This window comes from Dermacentor variabilis, chromosome 4 (assembly GCF_050947875.1).
Source record: "Dermacentor variabilis isolate Ectoservices chromosome 4, ASM5094787v1, whole genome shotgun sequence".
Lineage (NCBI taxonomy): Eukaryota > Metazoa > Arthropoda > Arachnida > Ixodida > Ixodidae > Dermacentor > Dermacentor variabilis.
Window position 1 is genome coordinate 217579043 of NC_134571.1, and position 26833 is coordinate 217605875.

A 26833-nucleotide genomic window follows, 5' to 3' on the forward strand; every position below is an offset into this window, starting at 1 on the left:
AGAAGTGTGGTATCCAGATACTTTCCTATAATGATATATCTAAGGCAGAAGCAAGCAACAGAACATAAAAGACAACCACTAAAATTAAGACACAGGTGCGAAATTCAGCAATAAAAAATGATAAAGTAATAGAACTTCCTTTTTGGGCATTTTGGGGGTTTGTTAAACATTTTTGGCATCCTATCTAGGGCCAAAAAAAAAACCTTCAATAGATTGGAATCTAGAGGTGTGCCAGTAGCTGTTTATGATAGGGATGTGCGAGTATTACCTTTTCCTGCATCCAATACAAATTGAATAGTACCAGAAGTGAGTCGCGCTGAATATTGAATGTTTCTAATAATTTTATTTTGTTTATGTGAATCAATCCCACAGTGCCAACAGGCATTATCTTGGGGCACATAAGGTAGTGTACAACATTATCAGTAGTTTCATGTCACATCCCACCCATCACAAATTTCATTCTATTCCATATAAATTATGTTGTAAACACAGATATAACCAGCCATGCAATTGGAGAAATTAAAAAGAGTCATTTTTCTAAAAAAATACTTAGTATATTTTCGTGAAAGATATGCAGAGCAAGTTTAGAAAACGTATTCTAGCCCTGAGAACTGTTTTTAGCATTCCTTTAACGTATGACTCTACAATTAAGGAAATGCAGAATACCTGTGGCAAAGCTGTGCTCATTACACCTGGTTGTGCAGGCATAACATTGTGAAACTGCAAGGGCAGACATCAGCAGCACGTCAGAGTAGCATATATCAGCATTAATTCACAGTTTACTCAAACAGGGGACAAGGAAAGTTTCTCTTAATCCACACGTGCACAGTGCACCCTAACATTCTACAACACGACTACATGCAAATTACCTCTGCCAAGGCCTCGCTGGCTACAGCTGCTGCTGTAGGCCTCACATCCTGAAACGCGCAAGGAGAGACGTCAGCAGGATAGCCACGACATGTCACTGTGGCACATCAGCATTAATTCAGTCCACTCAATCAGGGAACAAGGAAAGTTTCTATTAACGCACACATTAACAGTGCGCCATAACATTCTCCGGCAAAACCACACGCAAATTACCTCTGCCTAGGCCCTGCTGGCTACATCTGGTGCTGCAGGCCTCCTAGAACGTGTAAGGAGAGACGTCAGCAGGATAGCCGCAGCATGTCAGAGTGGCACATCAGCATTAATTCACACTCCACTCAAACATTTTCTATTAGTGCACACGTGCACAGTGCATGAACCATAACGTTCTACGGCACGACCACATGCAAATTATCTGTGCTAAGACCCTGCTGGCTACAGCTGGTGCTGCAAGCACAACATCCTGAAACATGCAAGGAGAGACGTTAGCAGGATAGCCACAGAGCGAGGTGAATGTATGGCACAACTGAGATTTACAACCCATTACGGCACTCGTAAAGAATCTGGAACCCTTAACACTTTAAGAGCTAAGTGGCTGGGCACAATACAGAATCTGGTCCCAAGGGCACTACAGTATGCTACATTAGGGAGTAGCAGCTACTAAATATGCAAAGAAAAAATTAGCTACAGTTCACAACTGCCAGCGGGCATACTAACCATAACCACTTCTACAACATTGTTACTGCAGAAGAAACATACAATGTGTCTCAGTTCGCAGCGAAATTTAAAAGGGGAAGCTTTCAATGCTGATGAAACTTACTGCATGTTGTTAGCAGCAACCTTAAGAAGCGTCCTACACTTTGTGGGGTCTCTCACACCCGTGCTCTTGGGACAAAGGAACGACAACACAGTAGTGCAAACAATCACAAGGGCATTTATTTCACCTTTCATAGATCAGTGCCTGCTAGCCGAGCTGCTATCCACAAAACATACCGATGGGCGCGCGACAAATCTAGAAGTCTGACTCACCGCGACCGGAAGCGAGCGAATATGTTCGCCCCATGCTGGATCCCAAGGCCTGGTCGTTCGCGTGTATGGTCACGCGAATCGTGGCGCGTTCGAGGGCGGCCACGCGAGGCGGTCTCGCAGAAGCATGGGTCGGCGCGCACGCGGGATACGTCCCCGCCGCGCGCCGACCCGCCGGGCAAGAGGGTCGCTGCACGTGCAGCACGGCCGTCCCGCTTCCTGTCTCGAACCCAACAGCCCGAGCGCCTTGTCTCCCGACGCCCGAGTAACCCCGCAGCGGCGCGACGCTCGCGCTATCTCTCGCACCGCGCTTGTACCACCCGACCGCCGCGAGCGCCAGGCCACGCGGCGGGCGAAGCCGCCCTGCAGGAGACGAGCCATGCGGGAAAACTAGATCTCAGGGGAGGCGTGAGAGTCACGCATCCCCACAACTTCTAGTGTACTTTCTAATTACCTTGAGGTGATTACCAATTTTCTTAATTATACTTACAGCAGATATGTGAATACTAGGTATTACAGCACCTACGAAAACATCAAATTGTTTGCCGCACGCTCTTTTGCACAGCTTTGATTTCCACATTAAAAAGAAAGCCTGCGAATTCCGAAATTGCACTCTGCAATAACACACCCACGTGCAGCAGCAACAGCACTCTCAAACGAGCTCAGCGGAGGGGAAATGCAATTGTCTTCCACACCATCCTGCACAGCAGATGTGCGTTTGCACTGGTTCAGAAGAACTTTGGCAGCAATATTCCATTCCTCTCCCCTAACACGATGTGACCGTACAAAAAGCTACTAAAAAATTTTGCTACCCAAAAAGCTACCCAATCCTTCTATGCATTTTACTGCCTTGCCATAGCCACCTTCAGTCATGCATAAATTTTTTCCACCGTCAGTCACTGGTATGCAATCAACGTTTCAGAACCAGTGCACATGCGACACAATGTGCAGGAAAGTGGACTAGAGGCAGGGCAATTATTTTCACAGTGAACTTATTTGAATGCTATCGTCATTGCACAAGGGCATATGTAACATTCTTAAATATCTCGTTGGCATTATTTTAAACATGATATAAGGAGCCACGCATGAGAGAGTGCTGCAAATAAATAGTGTTTATAGCGGTGCTCTAACAATGTTAAGTAATCTAAAAAGTAATAATTATAATAACTGATAGGTAAACGTAAGAACACAAAATGTGTCAAACAATTTTTTAGGTTGCTGCTAACATACAGTTGGTTTGATCCACATAGGTTTAACTTTTTGAACATTGTGCATGGTAGATACCCTATTTACTAATACACATCAACTTTTGTGGGAAATATGGAATGTTTTTCTTCCTGATGGCAGATGTCGCATCCAGAAGCACAACACTGTGCGAGATGCAAAGAAATCAGCTTAAGCAGCAGGCATGCAGTGGTCAGCAGAAGCTGGTATGCCCGGAGTTACTGCCTCTGCGGCTTTCTGCTGACTCACAATGTACAGCCTGTAAGACTGTTAGCAGCAGAACGTAGTAGCAAGAGAACGACTATGCCACAGATAAAGGATGCCGTAAAGTAAGGTAGACTATAAGAGGAAAGGTTTTAAAAGCCCACAAAAACCGCTATACACCTAAAAAACCTCGCTAGTCATCATCTCTGAGCCTAGTATGCTTCAGGCTGGAAAATAGATAAATATCATGGCACCAGTTGCAGCAGATGCCGGCTTAACAATGACAGCTCATATTTCACCTAAATTAATGATGGGTGAAGGAAACGCTGACAACTTACCAGAAAAATGTGACCACTGTGATTTGAATGCTCGAAATCCTGGAAAACATGGTGATAAACTACATATTCATCATGTCACAACGTGCAGCTTAATCAATAATAGTACTATGTGAACTACACAATAATGCAAGCTTAGTATGAGAAAAATTCAAATCAGTACTCCTAAATTCCCTCCTAACGACAAAAAGGAATGTTATCGTTTTACTAAATGAACCTGACATGAGATTGTACATTTTTCGCTGCATACACTGTAATATTATTTGGCTCAAATGCTCACAGGAGCCTCATTTACAGATCAGCAGCATTTGCTTATTACGTTAAAAAGTTTTTTAATGCCTTGTTAGAGCAGGACACCAAACATGAAGGCTTGCTGCATGCTCACAGAGCAATGACATTTTTATTCAGTGTAACAAGCCCTGCCAATGTGTTTATGCTTTCTTCCTTATACTTTTTCTGGTTAATTTCGCTTGCACAAGGCATGGTCAAACTTTAATGTACAATAGCATGTAACGTAAGCCTGCAGGAAGTGTATATATAGGCATCCTTTAGGGCAAACCTCAAAATCTGCTTGTAAATATGCAAATTAAGCCCCATATAAGCACGCTAAAAAGATGCTAAACTAAATATTCATGCTGTTTACTGTATATAACTCAGATTAACAGTTAAAAGATACCGGATATATAAACATACAATAGAAACAAAAACTAAGCCACAACAGTGCTTTAAATTTTTACTTACAATTCCACTAGCAGCAGAAGCCAATCTGGTATGGGCAACATTCAGGTGCGTCAACAGCATACCTAAAAAACTATAAAGCAATCACGCTCATAATCACATGTAGCAGCTGGAATAGGGCAAAAAACTTCCGACACTGTTTCACAAGCAAGATGTGTTGCAGTGACTATTCCCAGTAAACAGCAAAGTTAAAACAAGTGTGCTTATCCCGATCAATAGATGACCAAAGCAATCCACATGAAGCATATGACCAATACACCCAATTCATCAACAACGAACTTCGTAAGTGCCTCCATTACATAACTAAGACAAAAGAAAAAATTTTTTCCTAATTTCTTTGCCGAGTCTTCGTTTTGCCACGAAATCCCAACTCGGCCGATTTGGCATCCTTTTACTATCAATTAAAAGGCCTTTTGCTATAAAGTAGTAATTTTACAGAATGCGAACATATCTATAATTTACCTTGGTTTAAAGAAACACTCACTGCTGCCCAAGATGCAAGAGCCAGTGAACACTTGTTCACTAAGTTTTATAGCTCATGCCTTGGACAGCAAGCACCAAGTGATCAGTAAAAATTTCAACTCAAGGGCACAGGTTGAAAGAGCATCTCATATATTTAAATATTTTATCGAATATCTGCACAACTATAAGATCAGTTACTGCAACATAAGATTAAACTTCGTAGTACAAAGTACCTCCAACTGTTGTTCATGTGCATCAATTACTCCTGCAGTGCTTTGGGTTGCTTTAGCACACTTCTCGGCTTTAACAGTGAAGGTTCTTAAAATTCACAACTCTTGTTGAAGTGCAGCTGTCAAGACACATCATTTGCCTTTTTTTCCTTAAGTGTTTACTTCATCAGCCACTTTACTTACTGCTTATGGCTTCTGTTTTTTGGCGCTGGCCGTTCATGATCGTTATCACTAAATGTATTCAAATAATTTATCTATGGCTGTGTGCTCCCCTGGTGTCAGGGGCTTGACAATGCACTGACTTAGCAAGAGCACAGTTTAGTCTAAATTTTCATGCTCCCTTTCATAAGTATGCAACTAATATTTAAGCAGGTGCTCATCGTATTTACACCTAGTTATTAGTGTGTCTATCCTGTTTCAGGGTCCCCTTTAACAGCTCATATCAAAAAGAAAGCAGCAATGCACCGGACTTTGTAGTGAGGAGTGCCCGCAATTCTTAATTCTTAGTTTTTTCTTTCCTGGGCAATTCATACAGCACTCTGTTCTTTTCCTCGAGCTGTCTGCTCTTCCTCTGCTCCTTCTTCAGGAGGCTCTTCTCCACAACTTAATCGTCGCTTTCAGAGAAATGGCTGCTGCTCCGCCTCCTTTTCTTCTTCAGGATTTCCCTCTCCTTGGTGCTTTTGGACAGCTGCATCTTTTCCCTAGCCACCTGCCGAGCAAGCTTGGGATCCTGTTGTATATAAAAAGCACAGTCAATGCCAATTAATGCAAACATGGCGGATTATCCCTACTTCAACAGCTTCCGAATGTTCAACTTACGTCACATTATGAAGCTGGATTAAAGGATGAGGCGCATTTGACTTTGTAGTAATGTAGGCCCATAAGAACTGTTAATGACACTACCCTCTGACAGTCCAATATTGATGCTGTTGCTACCTGGTCCAAAGCATGGTTAATGGAACTTAAAACTTGCAAATGTAAAACAATGCATATTTCTCGCGCATAGACCTCCACATCTCATTTTTACCTTAACAATGTTCAATTAGAATCAGTCACCTCGTACAAATACCTTGGCATTCACATTACCATTAACTTAACCTGAAACCTTCACACCGAACATATAATTAGGAACAAAAACCGCATGTTAGGTTACTTACGTCGTAACTTGCTTAAGCGACATCGTCACTTAAGCTGTTGGTGTACAAAGCCCTAATACGTTCCAAGCTAGAATACGCATTCTCGATAGGGGATCTAAGTCAGTAAAAACTTGTAACGGCACTAAAATTGGTTCAAGATAACTCCGATAGGTATAAATTGTGTAACTACAATCGAAACGATAGTGTTGCTGCCATGAAGTCTAATCTTGCCCTCCTATCCCTGTCTGCACGCCGCCAAATTACCCGGTTAACTCTTTTTCATAAGTTGTATTATAATTCCCTTCTGCGGGACCAATTTATTTATAGGACACATTACCGATCCCATCGCATCGACCACAGCCTGGGCAAAGTTGGAACTGACATTTGCAAAACTAAGAATTTCTTTCACTCTTTTTTTTCCCAGAACTATCGCGATTGGAGTCACCTTCCTTATGATGCTGTATCTATGAGTGATAACCAACACTTCCGAAATTTTCTAGCTAACAATGTATAAAAGGGTCTTTGGGATGTTAATTTTTCATGTTATTGTGTTAATATTTTATATATTTCTTCCAATGATATAGCTAACGTTGTATTATGAGCGAATATGGCATTTTTGCGTGGTTTGCAGAATTTTACAGATCAATAGAATTTGATTACTTGAATGTGAATACTGTTCCTTGTCTAAATGAAAATAAATAAATATATAAAATAAGTAAATCAATAAATAGCCCTGCAGCGTTCTCCAAGGAGCGGTCCTATGCCCAATATTATTTAGCATAATAATGAGCTCGATTCCAGCAAGTCAGGACGTCGCAAACTTGCGTTTATGCAGGTGATTATGCATTCTTCGTGGCCTACAGTGACATTTACTGTTTGCACCAAAAATTGCAAAGGCATAAATACTGTGAGGTATGGCTTCAGACAATTAGAATGTCATTAAACGTAAGTAAAGGCGCAATCTTGGTGTTGCAGTCTTAAACAAAGGTACACCCCCATTTGGGGTGTATCTCTGCCACACAACAATAACCGCCATCTGCCTTGCTTGCAGTTCCTTTCTTGAAAACACCACGACCCCTCCTTTCCTGTCGGGAATGGTATGTCATGCTGATAACGCGCATGCTGCTCGTTGCTGGGAAGTACCAGGCTTGCAGCATAAAAGAAAGGACATGTGGACAAGACAGATGACGTTTATTTTTGTGTGGCAAGATACAAGCCAAAGGGCGTAATTTTGTTTTAGAGTGTGACACTAACAGATCCCATTTTGGTTTCTATATGTTATAAAGAAGAAGCGATTCCCCAGGTTGGGCCTCTTAAATAGTTGGGGAATATTTTATGAAGGAAAACCTAAACGGAGTACACACATAGAAAATGTAGCACCTAAGAAACAATGCGCTTTAGGTTTACTGCGCAGCCAGAGTAACCGAAAATATGGGCTACGTAGGGACTCTTTGATGATGATTTACGAAATGAATAAAGGAAAAATCAGACATCCACCCGTTTTATTTATTTATTTATTTATTTATTTATTTATTTATTTATTTATTTATTTATTTATTTACAGTACAGCCTGCAGCGTCGAAGCACTACAGCAGGGTAGTGGGTACAACATAAAGTGACTCTGACGAGAATATAATCACACAGAAAGGAGAGATGACAAAGGAGCAGTGCATCAAGATCGAGAAAAAAAGTACATAAAAGAGGTACATGAAAACAGTACGAAAAGTACAAGAAAGTACATGAATAACCGTACAAGGGAAAAAAAGTACATTACGCCTGCAGCCATTGGTTTCGAAGAAGATTGCAATCACAAATAATTAATTAGTCTTAAAAATACATCCCGAGGGTGTATCTATATGTACACCCACAACTCCGACTGGCAACTTATTCCATTCAGAAATACTAAGGGAAAAAAAAGAAATCTTCATATGGAAAGGCAGCGGCAACAGCGTGAACATGCTTTTCACCAGGCATTTTTGCATACTGCAGTTGCTGCTCTCTGCCATCGGGGACTGCGACAACAGCACGCTCGTGGAGACAAGGAAGCACCCCCTTCAAGACAGCGCCCATGGGATTCACAGCCTGCCAGATCTTCACTTCAACGTGCAAGAATCCCGGTGTGATTACCCATATCACCTGTCGACGGGAACATCACATGACCTTCAAGATGACATACAGTATATTAGGCCCCACCTGTACCATTTTCACTTCAGTGGGAAAGACAGCGGCAACAGCGTGAACGTGCTTTTCAGGCATTTTTGCATACTGCAGTTGCTGCTCTCTGCCTTCGATGACTGCGACAACAGCACGCTCTTGGAGACAAGGACACACCCCCTTCAGAGTTCGTAGCAATTGCTACAAAGCAAATCCAGACGGGTTCCTCGAAAGAAAAATATCACAGCTGAAGAAAAATTCGTCCTCGTCCAAGACTCGAACCCCGGACCTCGGGCTCAATATTGGAGTTCGGGTGTGTATTGTTCTCAAACAACACTGCTCTTATAACTAAGCCTCTGGTTCTTTTCGATCGTGAAGCCCTGCGCCTGTGTCTGGGACTCCCTAGGTTTGTGGTAAACGACGTTTTTCATCAGGAAGTCCACCTGTGAATAATGCTCTGCCGATTCCGCATCATAGCGATACAAGCAGTTCTAAAAAATTTTACAGCTCTCCGCTTAGACAATCTGAATATGTATTAATCAATGACCTAAACCCCTTCTTTCTTTCTCATTGGCCACGTTGTCACACTCCACAGGTTGACCCGCCGTGGTTGCTCAGTGGCTATGGTGTTGGGCTGCTGAGCACGAGGTCGCGGGATCGAATCCCGGCCATGGCGGCCGCATTTCGATGGGGGCGAAATGCGAAAACACCCGTGTGCTTAGATTTAGGTGCACGTCAAAGAACCCCAGGTGGTCAAAATTTCCGGAGTCCTCCACTACGGCGTGCCTCATAATCAGAAAGTGGTTTTGGCACGTAAAACCCCAAATATTATTATTATCCACAGGTTGGTTTTGTACGAAAGCAATTAGTACTCTAAATGTGAACATTGCAGTCGTCATTCTATCATATGACTCAAATCATAATATTGAGATTGAATTTGATGACATTTTCCCCAAAAACTTAGGTTTCGATGAATCAGCACCTTAAATAATTGGGTGATGGAATACCTTGCACACGTGCACACCAATGACATGATAGCCACAGATGCATCCGTGAACGACGGTAGGGCAGGAATAGGCAACTTCTCGCTTTGGCTTGGCTAGTCATTCTATTTCACACTGACAGGTTTCGTTCGCGTCTTTGAACCTGAGCTCTTGACAATGATTCTAGCGCTGCGGAAACTCTCTTTGAATGCAACGAGGGAGACTATTATAACAGATTCAGTTTCCGTGTGTACTTCGCTTGCATTTTCCCCCAGTTCACCAGCCTAAAAGACGTTACTAGCAGTTGTTGCTGCAGAGCTGAATCTTGTGAGAGATACGCGCGTACTAGGTACGTGTGCATCATATTTCAATGAAATGGCCGATTCATTAGCACGAGCATTCCTCAAAGCTCCGATTATAACGGTTAGCGCGTAGCGCGTAGTAGCCAGTAGCGCGTATAACAGCAATTAGGTATAAAAATTAATGTTCACTTCTAGACATATCGTTTAACAAGTAGTATTATGCACTGAATTTCCGCAGCTAAAGTTTCCGCACAAAATACAGTGATGTACGTCGCGTCTATCGGAAGTAACGATCACCATATTATGCTGCCGTGCCTCCCCCCCCCCCAAATGCAACCTCTATTTACACAGGGCTCGTCTGGCGATATCGCCCCTTAGTCAATTCTGGCTAGAAATAGAATCCATATAACACCATTCTTTTATATGCCGCCGCCATAAATTACTAAGAACAAGACAGCTTGAAATTCCTCTTGCCAAACGAGGGGTATACATTAGAAATTGGACAAACTTTCGGTGCCTCCGTATCGGGTCTTAGTCACAGGGACCTCTTTGAGGCCTTTTACGGTTTTATTCAATCAACATATCGTACAGAATTTTAAATTTCTACTCTTACTATTCTTTTAGGGACATTTGAATGTTAACCCTATTGCAAGAACCAGCGTGTTCCAGTTCCTTGCCGTGTGAAACCAGCGCGTTTTTAGACACGAGAGAGAGAGAGAGAAATTTATTTACAGAAAGGCAGAGAGGTCGGCCTGAGCTATAACTTGCTCTGGCCTGCTACTCTACTCTGGGGAAAAGGGACGGGGAGGGAAAGGGCTGATGAATGATGATGGTATAAGGAAGAGATGCGTATATACAAATTCACAGAGTTGTGGTATCTCTAAAGGCGTGCGTCCAGCCCAGTGGCTTGGAGAAAAGCTACAGCGGCTCTTGTTACCAGGGCTGCGCTGGTTGCATTAGGCCAAGGACCTAAAAGAAACTCGTCCGAGAGCGGTCTCTCATGGATGTTTGCTATGGAAGATACAAGTTGCTGTCGTTCTTGCGCGTACGCGGGACACACGCAAAATATATGTTCAAGTGTTTCTGGCACCTCACAGCATTCACAGTTTGGGCTAGTATCACTGGCACCTATCATATTTCTATAACGGTTGGTGAATGCGACACCAAGGCGAATCCGGTGCACCATGCTCGTGTGGTTTCTATTGAACTTGTGAGGCATACGAAATCTCATTTCTTGGTCCCATTTGTGTAAACGCTTGTGTCGTCGATCTGGTTGGGCCCAGTGTTCCAACGTAGAGTTGCGGTTTACGCGACGAAGTAGGGCGTTTGTGTCTGTTCGTGAGAACGGAATGCGTACTTCACAAGCAGTATCTAAAGCAGTTTTTGCTTCAGCGTCTGCCTGTTCGTTCCCTATCATGATGGTATCCACTGAAAGGTGACATTGTGGCCATTTCTTGTTGCGTGGTCGAGATACTCTGTAATTTCTATGGCCATAGAATAATACGGGCCCCGTCTGAGGACACAGTCAATCGTTTGCAGAGCTGGCTTGCAATCGCAGAATATCGTCCATGCGTGAGGACGCTCCTCGGAGAGAAATCGAAGTGCTTCCCGGATAGCAACAAGTTCTGCGGCAGTTGATGTGGAGCTATGGTCTAGTTTAAACCGGCGAGCGATGATCATATGTGGAATGACGAAGGCTGCAGTGGAGGAATATGGTGTGACAGAGCCATCGGTATACACATCTACAGTATCTCCGTACTCTGTAGAAATGTGCAACAGGGTGAGTTGCCTGAGGCCAATAGATGCAACGAAAGACTTTTTAGTAATTCCAGGGATCTGCAATATAACGACAGGTTTAGGCAGAACCCACGGGGGTGTTCTCGGAATACAGTCGGGAGAGAATCTCGTCGGCAAAACACTCTGATGCCGCGATATAGTCATTGAAAAGCTGCAACCTGGGTGTGTGGTAGGGAGCGATGACAGAGGATGGTGCCTGTGTCGGGTCAACATGCGGAGCTACATTCGAAGAGGCTCGCAGAGCAAGTACACCCGAATAGGACAAGCACGAGCTTCCGCTATTGTCCCATTGGTTGACGTGCATCGTGGGAGGCCCAAACATGTGCGCAATGCTTGAGCTTGAATGCTCTCCAGCGCGCGCACACAACTAAGTCCCATGCTTGAGACCGCCGGCATGCTGTACCGTATATACCCTAGGAATAGTGCTCGGTACAATTGGAGTAATGACGACTCCGAGGGGCCCCATCTTGTTGCTGCCACGACGCGAAGGACGTGAACAAAACTCTTCAGCTTTGACTTCAGTGCGGCGACGTGTCTTGACCAAGATAATCCCCGGTCTATGACTAAGCCAAGGAATCTGTGGTGTGTAACCGTAGGTATCGCTACGCCGTCAACAATGATCGGATACCTGGGCATTCGTTTTCGCGTGAACGTAATCACAGAACATTTTTCAGTTGAGAGTTGGAGGCCTTGACGCCGAAGATACTTAGCTGTGATTGTCACTGCACGTTGAAGCCTAGCACGCATTTGGGGACGGGTGGCTCCAGATGCCCATATGCATATGTCGTCGGCATATGTGCCAATCTTTACCGTGCTAGGAAGTTCGGATGCAAGGCCAATCAATGCAACATTGAAAAGAGTTGGACTGAGAACTCCCCCTTGTGGAACACCTCGATATATACGGTACTGTCCGGTGTCGCCATCACTTGTCGACATATACACCGTGCGGCCACTGAGGTGGCTAACAACCCATGTATATAGTCGGCCACCGATGTCTAAATCTTCCAGTGCATCAAGGATTGCATAATGGAGTACATTGTCGTATGCACCCTTAATATCCAGAAAGACAGCTCCAACTAACCGACGTCGACTTCTTTCCTGTTCAACAGTGGAGACCAAGTCGATAACTTCGTCAATCGAAGAACGGCCTCTTCTAAATCCGTGCATAAAATCAGGAAAGCAATTATTTCTCTCTAGAAACCATTCCAGTCTTGACAAAACCATTCTTTCCATTACTTTGCCGACGCAACTGGCTAAGGCGATCGGTCTGTAGGAGGAAAGCTCGTTGGGGCACTTTCCCGGTTTAAGCAGCGCTACAACGCGACTGCATTTCCAACCATCTGGAACATTTCCTTTCTCCCACGTCGTATTATAAAAAGATAGGAGAAGACGTCGTGATTTGGTGCCAAGATGGCAGAGTGCAGCGTACGTGATTCCGTCTGGTCCTGGTGCCGAGGAGCGTCGAGAAACTGAAAGCGCAGCGTCAAGCTCTTGCATCATAAACGGTACTTCGAGCCGCTCATCAGGTGACGGGGGTGCGATGGTGACAAGGGATGAAGTCACTGCATTAGATGCGTCCGCAATCAGTTTACAGTAGTCCTCTCCTACCTCCAATTCGGTTTGGCGTTGATGTAGAGCCACCGCATGGAATAGGTGTCTTTGTTGTGGAGTTGCCTGGAGACTTCGTATGACCCGCCATATCTTAGATAGAGGCTGTCTTGGATCTAGGGATCCACAGAAAGCCCTCCAACGCTGTCTGTCAAGCTTCTCCAGATGTCGAAGAACATGCCGTTGAGCTCGGCGACTGCTCGAAAGATCGGACGGTGACTTTGTTCTTCTGTATCGCCGTTCCGCGCGGCGACGGATCGCACGAAGGGCCTCATATTGTATGTCGACCGATGACCTGTGCCTCGGTATGCTGACTTCTCTAGTTTTGTCCCGCAGGGTAGAGGCAATGATGTCCTCTATTGCGGATGGAGATGTCATACTCTGACAGGCGGTGTCGACAGAGGTCTTCAATGCAATCCAGTCTGTTTGACGAATGCAACGTGAGGCTGAACGGCGAAACCAGCTAAAGTGAACGTAAGTGGGGAGGTGGTCGCTACCATGAGTCTCTAGATCCGTCGACCAGGATGCTGAAGACAGAAGGCTCCTTGATACAAACGTTAGGTCAAGACAACTGCTGTAGGACGTGCCACGAATAAATGTAGGAGACCCGTCATTGAGCACATTTAGTCCCCGACTACACATAAAGTCAGCCAAGTATTTGCCACGAGAATTCATCGAAGTGCTACCCCACAGGGGATGGTGCGCGTTAAAGTCACCAATCACAATATGAGGGCCTTGCGATGCTTGCAGCAGAAACATCAGGTGCGAGCAATCGATCCTCGCTCTTGGGTGGATATACCCTCCTATCACTGTAACCGTGCGACATCTGTATTTTATGGTGAGGCATACGTAATCATTAGTAGTATGCGATGGGACGTCATGTCTGAAATACACCAGGTCGTGACGTATACAAACTAATACTTTGCTCGAGGGTTGGTCGTTACGAGACCACATCTGGACATAACCAGAAATACGGAAAGAAGAATCCATATTAGGTTCACAGACAACAATAACTGGAAATTGGTATTTAAATACCCGCTGTCGGAAATCCGACAAACGACCACGCAGACCGCGAGCATTCCATTGCATAACAAACGATTGACGCATCCGTTCTTCAAACATTATCGCCATACTTGCTTAGTGAAGAACCACTAGCAGTGGTTCCAAGACTTCAAGTAGCTGCACGGCAGCCTTGGCAGCCGGGGTATTTAGGCCGGAAAGAATCCTGCGCATGGAGCCCATCAATTTTTCACCATACTCGTGACGTCAATGTCATCCATCTTTTCATTTTCTTCAGTATGTGTAGGAGCGGTGCATAAGGGCGTTCCCACAGGCCTTGATGGTAACGAGGGCCACTGAGTCTCCGATGTGGCTAGTGCTGATGATGGGTCGCCTTGTACTTTCGCGGCAGACAAAGGCTTTGAGGCACGTGCTTCTTCATTCCTGAGACGAAGAGGGGGTGGATGTTGCACTTGAGCTGTCGTCCCTCCAACGCGAGGAGGGCTGCGATCCCGTTGATGTCGGTTTCGTGAACGACGTCTGCGGTGGCGGATAGCACTTGCCGCTTCCCTGTGCGTGGAACGATCTCTACCCATCTTCTTCAGAATACCCATTTCCTTCCAGATCTTTGGGCACTCTTTTGACGTTGCGTCATGAGCACCAGAACAATTTGGACATTTCGCAGCAACGTTGCAATTGCTGTCTCCGTGAGGTCCACCACATCGTTTGCATGTTATTGCACCCTTGCAAACTGCACTGACATGCCCAAGTTTCATGCATTTTTAGACACTGCATCGCACTGGGGGCGCTGGCGCTCCCTGGGACTCATTGGGATACCAGTGAGAACGATGAGTCAACTGGAAGAGACGCTGGTTCCACTGCCATGAAAGGGGGCGCACTGGTTTGTGCTGTACATGCGCTGGTTCGCGCTGCAGTTCGCTGGTTTTCGCTGGAAACCGCGCTGGTTGTGTTTGTGCCGCGCTGGTTGCAGTAAGCGAGGATGAGCGCTCCCGAAGACTAAACGCTTTATACAGTTTCATTGCTTGATACTAGTCTCTTGTCCTAGATGACATTATATGTTGGGGTCACAATACTCTATTTCGCGTCGCAGCTTGGAATAAAGGTGCGTGAGCTACCCTGTTTATGCATGCACATTTGACACTGAAGATCACTTTCGTATTTTGCATTTTCCCTTTTGACTGGGCGGATAGCTAAATTCTTGAACGAAATCACGCAAACGTACTTTAGTACGCAAACGTACGCAAACGTACTTTAGTACTTTTCATGTAACATATGACTGCGAGTTGTCGCCGTAGTCGCAGTGTTATGAACTGCACATGAAATCCAGAAGTTTTTCAGACGCACTGGTACGGGCCCCGAGTTCGAAGCCTACCGCGGACTGATATTATCCCACCGATATCGAAGCTGAGGCGATTCGTGCGCTTCCACTTTCCCTATTGTACTAAAAACGTTCTGGAGCTCCAATACACACATTTTAGCTTTCGCCAGCAACCCGCGCCGAGATCGGTCCCCACTGAAGCTTAGGCCTAGCGTATCCGCCGAGTCCGTCTTCACGCTACCGGCGCGTCTAGGCTCAGGAATCGAGATGTCTAACAAGGATAAATCACTCCATATTTCAGCTTTCGCATCGGTATTTTTAAATAAACTTTTTTTCTCGTGTATACATGGCGAGTACAAGAAGCGATGAGTGCCGATGTGACGTGTTCTACACACAGGTTTATGTGCTGTCGCCGAAGGCTGCCAGCACTAGCTACGCTTCTCTGACGAAAATGTATGACTAGACAGACGTGTTGACTGAGAGGCCTCACTGAACTAAGAAAATGTTGGATATCCCTCGCGTGAAGAACAATAAACGGCTATCGAAATCGGCAGTAAGAGCCCATAGAGCGTCCCGGGTCGACGGTTCATTTAAGACTTTTTCGAAATTAAAATACCAATCCCAAGTGAAAATCGATGTTGTGGCACTTCCGAGCATACTACTGAATACGAACAGCCAGTTTTTCTTTGTAGTACAGGCGTGACCTTTAGTTGCTGGGCGATAGCCCGTCTAATATGCCTGTGCGAGACACATCTTTGCGAAACAAAAACTGCTTCTCGTTTTTGACGTGGCAAATTATCCGCTCGTGCTCATGTGCTGGCGTTGCGTTGCGGTCAAGTAGCGGGCTCGGGACCTGTAGGTCGGACGATCGAATCCTTCTCGGAGCAGTTTTTTTTCTTTTTTATTGCACTAAAACGCTCTTTGTTGCTTTCTGTATTCAAGATATATATATACGGTGTCGAGTCACCGCATATTTCACGCGCAAGAGCTGTTTTTCGCACCAGTTACCAGCGCCTCCCAGTACGCCGCGCCTGCCCTGCGTCCCAGCATCCAGCGCGTGCCACTGGGCCCATAATCCGGCGCACTGTGTCCCAGTGGCACTGGGTTTTGCAATAGGGAAATCATAGCATTATTATTATAAAGTGTACTGTTTAACAATATGTATTGCTCCGTTTTGATTATTATATTTCTCATTACTTGCGAGCTTCCCGCTAACCATCAATAAACATAGAAGCACTTCACATATTGTTCTGCAAGGGTAAGTGAATAAACAAAACTGAATATTTTTCAGCCTAGTGCATGTTCTCTGGCTGGTGGTTCCAACATAAGAATTCATCATAAAACTCAAAGGAACACTCCTATCTTTCAGCTTACGTCTGCCATTACCGCCTTGAACCCCGGCATTATTTGCAAGGGAATGTATATTTTGATAAAACCCCACAACAAGAGAGAAAAGAAGCGGCCAAGTTCAGCTCGAGCCTTACTCAAGGTTTGCTTTACGTGTAAACATTGCATCTGCAATTCGATACAAAAAACGAGCAAATATGCGCAAAATATGCCATGCTTAGCATCGTTTACTACACGATAGTGCTTATTTGTTCTTACTTTCTTTTGCTGGAACATGTGGACTTCTAAAGACCGGTGAAACAAAACAAAGGTTTCAAGTGCCTGTTCATACCTAATGGCATCAAGCCCTTTCCTAGCTCTCCCCTCAACCCCGGCAACAGAGTGCGTTTCTTTCCTGCAACTGACGCACTTCTCTCTAGTATTGATTTCGTATCAAGGGCAACTCATGGGGATTCTTCACAGCTTTGTTACTTGTTGCGTGCTTTTTGTCTTCAACGCACAGGTGTTGTCTACTCGTTCTTTTATTCAGACGCTCATATTGCTTCTTTACAAGTGGAACGATTTGTAATTACTAATGAGAATGCCGCGTTGTATACAAATGAAGTGCCGGGTGTTATGCCGCCGGGAGATACAATAAATCAAGTTTTATATCAAACAGCGGACCACTAACTTACCACAAAAAAAGAAGAAAGAAGCCTATGAAGGAACATATTTATTTAAGCTTGTGTATGACGTTGTACAAATTGTGTGTTAAAGCTCGCAGGGCCATGAACGCGCATGACCAGAACGGGGGCATGAAATGTGTGGCATAAGCCGAATCATGAAAGGAGCCGCTATTTGTAAATAACAGGACAAAAATTGCCTTAGAACACACTGTCCTGAAGAAGTATATTTTAGAAGGAGAAACCGCTTTTAATTATGCATGTGAAATTGTGCTCTCATAAAGGACCTGTATAGCGAGATTTTGGTATCTGAGCTCGCGTTCTGTGAAAAGCACTACACCCAAATAGAGAAAATATGAAGAGAAGAAAGCAGATATGTAAGCCTGGAAAACTTTCGTTCGGCTGCATTGTACGTGGCAAGGGCGAGGAAGGAATAGTAACGTAAAGAGAAATAGAAAGCTTCTTGTAAAAAAATACGCATACAAGGTAAGTGTTGCTTCGTGGTTACTCAGGACAGTTGGTTTCTGTTTTGATATTCTAGTGGTATTTCGTGGTACTTCATAAAAAAAAGCATTTATATCCCTATTTCAAAACCAAGTACCCAGTGTCCAGTGTCGCGCCGGATTATGGGCCCAGTGTCGCACTCTGAATGCCGGGGCGCTGGGCAGGCGCGGCGTACTGGGAGGGACTGGGTACTGCTGCGAAAAACAGCTCTAGCACGCTAAATACGCGGTGCCTGGCAACCGCGTATATTTTTTGAACACATAAAGGAACTGAGTGCAGGAAAAAAAAATAATTCGATTGTCGGACCTACAAATCCCAAGCCCGGTAATTTACCACTACGCCACGCCAGTTTATTTTTCTTTACTACCGGCTTGGCAAAAGAAGGTACAATGTGAATATTAAATGGCCATAAAAACCTTGGTCAATGCCGGACCAGTGTGTTGCGATAAAAATGATGTAGGTTAGTCATTTTGTCCAAAGCACTTAGCCAATCAGGAGGAACACTATGTGCACCAAAAAATTGGTGTATATATAGCATATTTTTAATGAAGTATTCTTGCGCAGGGGCCTGGATAATGCGGTTATGTCTAATATAAATACGCGTTCGCTACACGCTATACATGCACAGAAGCATTAACAGATCGACAGGCAGTCCCTCTGGTTCCGCGCATGGCAGGAAACGCATCCCGAATGGACTTATCGGCAAATCCTTTTTAATGCTGCGTTTTAGAACATCCCACAAAAACACTTAGTCATGACAGCCCAGAAAGATATGCTCGATCGTCTCCTGTTTTTTTTGCATATCAAGCTACTCACAGACCAAGGAACAAAAATACCTTTGTTTTGCAACCACGGTTTCACTGGAAGAGTGCCTGTGTGTAATTGGAAAAAGAACGATTTATAGGTGTACCACTCGAACACTACCGCGATAGCAAAGAATATTGGGACAACGAAGTGGTGCGAGTGAAAGCCCAGACTGGCATGGGGAGGGCATAAAATTCAATGTTTGCAAGAGCCACTGTGTGCAATTTGTTTTTAATCGCTAAAATCTTTTACGTGATGCAAGTGTTATGTCTGACGAGGAAGTCTGTGCGAAAGCTGCATAGAGTATTCGTGACGTTTATTTTGGCGTCAATATGGCAACGTACAAGCCGTAGTAATATTTTCCATAGAGTGTTGAATGGAGAGCTGGGGTTGTCACATTTGTTCCTCAAACTGGTTGTAAGCAGCTTTCCTTTTTTTTGCGTGATCGAAAGGATGTTTTCCTGAGAACAATGATTCAAGCACGACTGTGCGATTCATTGCCTGATCATGTAGTGTCGTCCATGTATATGGAACCAATACCTTTAAGCGTTTTATTTTTCTTTTTTGCGTGAAGTGGGGGGTCGCGTCTTTTGATGTATTAAAAGCGACATTTTCTAGTGAATATCTGGCCGCTATAACTACTAAGAAATTGTTTAAAGATCGTGTTGATGTATTCTTGCCTGTGCCATTGTATGGTACAGTATTTGTTTTAGGTTCAGAATGAGATGTCCTTAAGAGATTTCAAAGACTGCGCCACGCCAGCAGGTGGACATCTGTGGATAATTTGCCATGTGAAAATCAAGTAGCACTTTTAGTTAAGCAGAGATAGGTCTCGCGCAGACATGGTGATGCGCTATCGCCCAGCAACGAAAACTCACGCCTGTACCAGAGAGAAAAAGTTGCTGTCCTTATTCAGTAGTATGCTTGGAAGTGCCACACCATCGATCTTCACTTGCGATTGGTATTTTAACTTCGAAAAAAGTCTTAAATGAACCGCCGAACCGGGACGCTGTATGGGCTGTTACTACTGATTTCGGTAGCCCTTTCTTGCTCTTCACGCAAGGGATATGCAACGTTTTCTTAGTTCAGTGATGCGGTTCAATTGACACGTCTGTCTAGTTACATATCGTCGCCAGAGAAGCGCAGGCTAGTGGTGGCAGCCTTCCGCGACAGCACATAAACCTGTGTTTAGAACACGTCACATCGGCGCTCATCGCTTCTTGTACTCGCACTGTAGACACGAGAAAAAACGTTTATTTAAGAATACCGATGCGAAAGCTGAAATATGGAGTGATTTATCCTTGTTAGACTTGTTGATTCGTTATCACAGCCGTGCCGATGGCGTGCAAACGGACTCTGCGGATACGCTAGGCCTAAGCTTCAGTGGGGACCGATCTCGGCGCGGGTTGCTGGCGAAAGCTAAAATGTGTGTATTTGAGCCTCAGCACATTTTGTTAGTACAATAGGAAAAGTGGAAGCGCACGAATCGCCTCAGCTTCGTTATCGGTGCCGTAATATCAATCAGCAGTAGGCTTCAAACTCGGGGCCCGTACCAGTGCGTCTGAACAACTTCTGGATTTCATGTGCACTTCATGACACTGCGACAATGGCGACAACTCCCAGTCATATGTTACATGCAAAGTACTAAAGTACGTTTGCGTACGTGTGCGTACTAAAGTACATTTGCCTGATTTTGTTGAAGAATTTAGCTATCCGCCCAGTCAAAAGGGAAAATGCAAAATACGAAAGTGATCTTCAGTGTCAAATGTGCATGCATAAACAGGGTAGCTCACGCACCTTTATCCCAAGCTGCGACACGAAATAGAGTGTTATGACCCCAACATATAACGTTACTTAGGACAAGAGACTAGCATCAAGCAATGAAATTGTATAAAGCGTTTAGTCTTCTGGAGCGCTCATGCTCGCGTACTGGAACCAGCGCGGCACAAACACAACCAGCGCGGTTTCCAGTGCAAACCAGCGAACTGCAGCGAGAACCAGCGCATGTACAGCACAAACCAGAGCGCCCCCTGTCATGGCAGTGGAACCAGCGTCTCTTCCAGTGTGACCCATCGTTCTCACTGGTATCCCAATGAGTCCCAGGGAGCGCCAGCGCCCCCAGTGCGAGGCAGTGTCTAAAAACGCGCTGGTTTCACACTGGAAAGCACTGCAAGATGCTGGTTTTCGCAATAGGGATACCTCTAAAACTAAAGACGTGCGCTAATTTTATACATCTTTTTTTTGCGCTGATCTGAGGAAAGAAATAAGACAAGCACAAAAGCACATGTAAATGCGACTGACCTGTCAGTCGTTTTTGTTCGTCCATCGTCCTCCTCGGAGTTGTTTCTGTAGGCTGGCATAAAAAAAAATGTGGAACTTCACCATCCATGCCAAATTCAAGTGCTGCTCATTTTGATGCCTATCGCCTACGCCCGTGTGCCCCACCCCGCGTACCTCCCAAAATGTACGGCAGCAACCTTACGAGCTCTATGAACATCCCTCCTTAATAGAAAACTGACTTTACTTGGGAGCTCAGACTGACGACCGACGACTGCGCTTGCCGCTATCTTTGCGATTGGCGTGTCCCTCGTGTTTCTAGGCACAAGTTCACCGAATTAAGAATTACGCTCCTAAACTCCTGAGCCTAAACAAAGCGGTAGGGAAACACAACACAAGCGCACCCTTGTGACGCCTTTGCTTGCCCCGCCCTAGAACGCTCCTCCGAATAAGCTTTCAAATCTACCAACAAGCCTAATTTTCAACATTTCTACGTTCCTAACTTCGAAATTTAGCAGTGTTGGCTTTGTCACTGTCACCAGCACGTAACGTCCGGTCGAGGTACGACTGCGCATCGCCCATGCCCTCCATAATAAATAAAGCCGCCTTTAGGTAGATGATATAAGAGTTTTATTACTGTGCAGACACTTTTAGTCCCCAGATGGTTTTGCACGACATTGCTACCATACAAGACACTAGTACAGAATCTCCATGCTGTGTGGTGCTGTCTTTATTGGCGTGCTCCAACCCTACTCAGTGCATGCCCTCAGGACCAACTATGGGCAGCCCGGTTGGCCGACGATGCCGCCAAGACTGTGGGCCTGGCCGCCGCCTGAAGAAGGCGGCTTCGGTGGGCCTAGTCTCCTGGCCCCCGCCTGCCATGATCCCACCAAGGATATTTATTGAAGTTTTGTCTCTCTCTCTTCATGCTATATGGAAGAGATAAAACCTGCTATGGCGGTCAGCAATTGTTTGCCTTTACTTGGACTAGATGGCGTAACGCATACTTCTTTGTGCTAGCTTGCGAATGGGTCCACACGAGAACCGCTGGACCCTTTTAATAGGTGATGGAGAGATGTCACTGTATCTCAGAAGGGAATCAATGCCACCTGGAGCGCTATAACGCAAAACTATTCCAAACTTTGCCATTCCAATACGGCAATCAGCCCTCCGCGATTGGTCAAAAACTTTTTTGGACAACCCCCCCTTCACCTGTCTGTCACGCGGCGTCACGAAAACCGCGATAGCTCGCCCGCTGATATACCGTGTATAGCCGGATTATGCATGATTTTCTACCCTGATTATGCAGGATTTGACCAAACAAAAGAAAAATGGTTTTATCTGATTCGACGCCTTTTCGCCAGTAGCCGTCGGCTATCGGTCAAATGTTTTCGGGCTTCACCCACTTCACCTGGCTGTCACGCGACGTCACAGAACCGCAATAACTCACCGCGTCAAAGCGACGTGTACGCGTTAAACGTGCAGTAATATGCCGAACAAAAGTGAATTTTCTTCTGAATAGCCGCAGGCTACACTGTTCCGAAAGGAAGGAAAGATGGCTGCCACTGTTCGCTCAGGCCCTGGCTACTCGCACTTGCCGGAGAGCATTGGTTTACTTGCTTGTAATAAAACTTATTGTGGTGGCCGTGTAATGTTTTCGAGCACTTTCGCCACAATACAGCGATGACCGCGCACGTCTTATTTCCAAAGCTTTCCACATTCATGTTAGAAGCTAAGCAATCATATTCGCCTTCCCTCTATTTCTCTCCTTCCGAAGAAGATTGCTTTCCTGTCGCGTTAATTGCATTTTTCTCCCCTGCGCATGCTGAATTCTGTTGATTCTGTTCTTTGAGATAGCGGCGGAGTATATATATGCTGACTGAAAGAGTAAAGACACTTGGTTGTTTGTCAGCGCTCTTGTCTGTGTCCATCTCCTCGTCCTGTTCTTTAGCGCTGTTTTACTGCTCCTAACTTTCGGCACGTTTACGACCTCACTCTGCCATCTCTACTTTGCTGAGGATCCGTTTTAGCGTCATTCTTAAGCTTCCGTTGCATGCCACTGCGATTTTCGACCAGCCACCGCACGCTAAGTAAGGCAAAGCGTACCAATCGCAGATGCCGGCATCACCGTCTTCATCCGAATATCGATTATCAGTGCAGTGACTCGGCCTGATCGAATTCCTCTCCACTTGAGCGTGCTCCTCGCCTCTTGTCAGCCAATTAGATAAGACAAGCCCCTCAGTGTAGGCAATGATATTCGTTTTGCAAGCAAACAAAAGTGCCCTCCTATGAACGAGCAGAGCATTTGATTGGTCTCTTTTGACAACCCTGCGGGCGACCGCCCGATTTGACGGAAAAGTTGACGCGATGAGCTTGGAATAAAAACACATTCGAATAGCTTTAAGTTATAGGGCCCCTGGTCCAGTTGATAGAAACGGAAAAGTCGCCACAAAAGCTGGATGATCCTCACACTTATCGGACGGTACCTTGAACATGCCATATGGGGAAGAACATAACATAATGCCTCGAGTAAGCGAGGGCATGAGCCGACATTAAAAAATTTACCTACGATTGGGATGCTTCCTGGTGCGAAAATTGAGAGCAGCTTTATGTGTGCATTCAATTTGCGTTGTATTGGCGGCCGCGGACAATCTGTCTCGTGCGGCACATTGTAAACGGAGCGAATAGTGGTTTGACTGCCTCCCTCATAGGGATAACGCGAGCGGCAGGGGGAGGGTGACGCGTGGTCGCAATTAACAGCAGCCGCCGAGGAGAGGTATGCGCTCCTGAAGCGCTGTGTTTTCATGTGTGGTATTGGTGGCGTCCAAGGTGAACAGATGAAGTGTACTCTGGCGCTGTCGCATAGCCATCATCGTCGTAAAGCCCGTCTTGTACGTCACTACGCTTTGTCACTCACGTTACTGCTATACTCTCCTCCTCCGCTTTCCTCCTCGCACTCTCTCGGCTATGGCTGTCTTCCATCTGCGTTAACTCTTTGTACATTTAAGTGCTCATTCGCTCTCTTACAAGGGCGCCGAGGGACGAAGCCGACGCTCATCGCAAGAACGGGCGTCTAAGAGCTACGCTCTAAAAAGATAAAGTTGTTCAACGGCATGTGTGTCCGTGCCATTCATAACTGTGCGAGCACCTAAATACAACAAAGTTGTTCCAAATTTACTCCGACTCTGGTGGGCTGTAGATGCCGTTGTTCAACGACTGAGAACGTCATCCATCGAATGTTCTCTATCCAGCAGCAAAAGTCTTGAAATCAATTATCCGTGGTGCTTTTTAGTGCTTTAGCATTTTTTGGCGAGCACCCTAGTGCAGTCATGCGAAATCTGTAATGTCTTGTATTTGCACAAAAACGCGTATTTTGCAAAGTTAAGATATTCAATCATTATAACAATGTAAATGTAGGTCACTGGAAGCTTTATAAGCGATAAGGAACAACTTATCCCCTCCTGCCGAAAAGAAAAAGAGAAAATACATAGAGTTAAATAGGGTTCTGTAGAAAATTTATGGCGAAGCTTTTAGTAGAGGTGGCCGAAAAAAAAGTTTGGGGGTGGGTCAACTCAAAACTTGAGGGGGCGGGGGAAACTTGAAATCAGGGGATCGGCAAAGTTAAATTTGGGCGTAGGCAAACATAAATTTAGGGGTGGGCCAACTTGAAGCTTGGGGGTGTGGGGTAGCTGAAAATTGTAGGTATGCTTACGCATACCTAGACAACTACAGCGGTAGGAACATGAAGACGACACTGTTCGATCAGTTGTCACCTCAGCTCTGTAATTTTTCCATAAGTTTTGTTATTCATTGAGTGAGTTATTTATATCCTTGGAAGACGGCCGCATCTTTAAGGAAGTACTGTCCCTATGGAAAGGGTACGGCTGCTCCGGTGCCGGCATCTTTGAAGGGACAGCGCCATCCGAAGGAAGCCAGCGTGGCGGAGGCGGCCGTGGCCTCGCAAGGCGTGGCGCTGCCAGTCATCAGGCACGATCAGCAGTCCAGTGCGTCATCATCGCTCAGTGGGGACGACTCAACTATCGTCGACCCCGACGAGAAAGTGGCTGATATGGCGGAAGTGGACAGCGACGGCTTCAAGGTGGCGGGCCATCGGAAGCAAAGAACGGTCGGAATCCCAGTGGTAATTTTACCAACAGAGAAAGATGTTGATTTGAGAGAGCGGAACCCTATTAGGCTCTTCGAAGCCATTAGAGTACTGCTGGGATCTGCTCCGATTCGCAGTCGCTTCACAACTCAAGGTGCTCTTCATATAGATTTCGCAACGGAAGAGCAAGTTGACATTCTTCTCCAGTGCTCTCAGATTGGTGACATATGAGTTAAAGCCCGGTTGCCCCACTCCTACATGACTGTGTCATGTGTCATTGGGTGAGTACCAGTGTGGTATTCGGAAAGTGACCTTCTTGACTACTGGAAGCCGCAAGGTGTTTTGCACTTGAAACGTATGATGCGCCGGGTGGAGACTCAAGAAAAAGTACGGGCCCTACTAACTATGATATGCTAACGTTTGCTCCCAACACCGAGTGCCCAGAAAAAATTGACCTCGGTTTTACCAAGCATGCAGTCAAAGAATTCGTTGAAACTCCTCCCCGATGCTTTAAGTGCCAACGCTTTGGGCATGTAGCCAAAGTTTGCATCAAAGATCAACGTTGCAAACGATGTGGTGGCGCCCACAATTACAAAGCCTGCAAGACAGATTTCGCTTGCGCAAATTGTGGGGGTGACCATGCAGCGAGTTTCGGTGGCTGCCCCTTCCGTGTAAGCACCTTACACCGTGGAGTGTGCTTCATTAGTGGTGCCAAACCACAACCTACTGAGAAGCCGATACCTGGAAGTGACAAGTTCCCTACATTAGAGTCGGAAGTTGAGTTCCCTCCGTTAAAGTCGGAAGTTCGTGGCGTGGTAACAAGCAACGTCAGTGAGCGACCTGACCGTAGCAAGACGGCAAAGTCCTCTGTGGGTGAGTCGGTTGTTCGATCTGCTTCAGCCAAAAGTGTCAAAGTTCCTCAGCGACCAGATCAAAGCCAGGTTCGAAGACATGGAAGCCATTCCCTTGCCTCAAAAGAGACGAAGAACCCAGCTGCAGCGGCCAAGAGTGGGTCCCAGTCCGCATCTTTTGTTGAAGATGTGAGGCAGTGCGTCCAGGAAAATTAGGAGCTCAAAAATGGGGATCTGTCCGACCTTCTGCGAGTTTTGTTTGAAGTCTTCCGTTCATATGTTCAAGCAATGCAGATTGGCACCCTGAAGAACTTTCTGCAGCTCGTTCTTTCCTTTCATTCCACGATTACCGCCTTCGCAGTGAACTTTACCTCATAATATGGCTAATTTTCTTCAACCTCGTGCAACTAAAAATCACCGAAAAGTGCCGTTTATTATGCAGTGGAACTGCGCTGGGAATATAAGTCGATTAGCAGAACTGAAATTATTTTTGAAAGAAACTTGTGTTCCAGTATTGGCCCTCTCGGAGGCTGGCCTACCAAGGGGGAGATCTTTGGATATGTCGCACACAAGAATTGCAGCATAAAGTCATTTTCCGCAGAAAGTGCCGCCCTTTACATACGATAAGAGATTCCTCATAAGGCTTTGAACGTCATCGATCTTTGCACCGATAGCATTGAGGCAGCGGCTGTGAGGATAAGGCTCGGCTTCCGAACTCTTTCTGCTGCATCCGTATACGTGTCTCCGTAGAAGAAGGTAGCAACGGATTTGTTTCTCCAGCAGCTTTGTGACCGTTGCCCAGCGCCCCGAATTATCTGCGGTGACTTCAACGCCCGTCACTCTGTCTGAGGTGACAGGATCACAGACTCCCGCGGACGCAAA